This window comes from Austrofundulus limnaeus, unplaced genomic scaffold (assembly GCF_001266775.1).
Source record: "Austrofundulus limnaeus strain Quisiro unplaced genomic scaffold, Austrofundulus_limnaeus-1.0 Scaffold26, whole genome shotgun sequence".
In the NCBI taxonomy this organism is placed as follows: domain Eukaryota; kingdom Metazoa; phylum Chordata; class Actinopteri; order Cyprinodontiformes; family Rivulidae; genus Austrofundulus; species Austrofundulus limnaeus.
In genome coordinates this window covers 1943942-1945599 of record NW_013952428.1, presented here as the reverse complement: position 1 = coordinate 1945599, position 1658 = coordinate 1943942, and the positions used below count along the sequence as shown (strand labels likewise).

Below are 1658 nucleotides of genomic sequence, written 5' to 3'. Positions count from 1 at the left end.
GGGTATTAATAATAGAATGAATGTGATGTTCTCTGAGGATGGTGTTTTTTGTGTGCATGATGCTCGCTGCAAAGCTGAACTGAACTGAAACAAACAAAAAATAAAAAAGCAGAAATGAAATAGTGTTTCTTTGTACTGATCTCATTAATGACTCATGAACGATGAGATACATTTTAACATTTGAAGGAATTTTTGAAAATCAAGCACAGATAAAAAAAGACAAGCGACATTCCTGCAAACATTTGATGCATCACTTTTGAAACTATTTGAGAGCAAAAGTCTTCCTTTTTCCATTTTTTTACACAAGAAAAATGGTTCAAAGATCCCCAGGGAGAAACTGATTCATTTTTATTTATGTTTTATTTGAGATATATGCTATATTTGAGTCTTTAGAAGTTTACTTTAAAGTCAAAATCTGTTTTAAATTACACAATAGTTTATTTTCTCCATTATAAATCCCTCTCAACCATGTTCAGTAATTCTTATATTGGACGTGAGCCCGAGCTGTGCTGCTGAGCTCACACATCCCACCAATGCCTCTTTTGTTGCTCAGTTCAAATCAGGGTTAATCCCATCGCAGAATAATACAGAGAATGAAAAAAAGAGTTAGCTAAAAATAGCCACGATTTATGGCTGAATGATGTCTATTGTGTGCAAATTTATGTAATTGCCCTTTGGCTTGTAAAGGACCTGCAGATAAAGCTTAATAGCAAATAAAAAGCTGCGGTAAATGTCAGCAGGATTTACTGAATGTGAACACGCACCATGAAAAAAAGTGTTTGACAATTTGTTATGTGCAATTTCAGAGTGTGACAAGAACACAAATTGTTCTTGTGGCTTTTTAAGCTTGATAAAAGTCCTGTAAACGTTAAGTCACTCTTTTCACAGCAACAAAAAAAGCTCACATTGTTTATTACCAAAAGTGTTCTTCATGTACAACATAAAAAGTATCAGTTTCACATGCTGATATCAAGTGTCACAACAAGGCAACAGATCTCTGTCCTTTTGTCCAGATGTGATGTAAAGCTGAAGGCCTTTAGGAATAAAAAAAAACACACATTCAAACACATGTTAAGCAAACAATAACCCTGTGCACCGATAGCTGCAAATCAATTAATCCTTTGTTTACCTAAGCAAGCGTCAGCTTATGTGGAACAACTTCAAAAAGCTAACCTGATCATTAGCACGAGTGGAGTTTCCAGTATCAGCTAAAGTTTCAGTCTAGCTGATGTGTTTCTTATGTAGCGATGCAATGTTTTAAGCATGGCAGTGTTTGCACAAATACATAACTGACCACGTTAAAACCACAGCCGAACACTGAGGAACAGCGATGTGTGAATCTGGTCAAACACAACCTGTTTTCTGTTTTCATTTTTAAACTGTTTCAAAAATACATTGTGTTGTTCGTTGTTGTGTCTAAGTGTGTCCTCCAGTAGGAAATGCTGTCATCTGCAGGCAGATTCTCCATCTCCATAGTAATGGCCAGCAGCAGCAGGAGGAGGCGTGGCTGATGTCCAGGAGGCGTGGCTGATGTCCAGGAGGCGTGGCCATGTGGGTCCCTGAGATGAAACAATGGCAGGAAGAGAGTGGGATGCCATTACTGGCCCTCTGTGATCTTGACTACTCTGTCACACACACACACACACACACACACACAC

At 37.9% G+C, this 1658-nt stretch overlaps 1 long non-coding RNA gene across 1 annotated transcript in view; it reads right to left on the bottom strand.

Moving 5' to 3' along the window:
* Positions 1 to 895: 895 nt before the first annotated feature.
* The window catches only part of LOC106515129 (uncharacterized), a 13831-nt gene continuing 13068 nt past the window's right edge, over positions 896 to 1658 (bottom strand). The window contains exon 2 of the long non-coding RNA XR_001309964.1: positions 896 to 1559. This is a non-coding gene — a long non-coding RNA (uncharacterized LOC106515129). The remainder of the gene's footprint in view (positions 1560 to 1658) is intronic.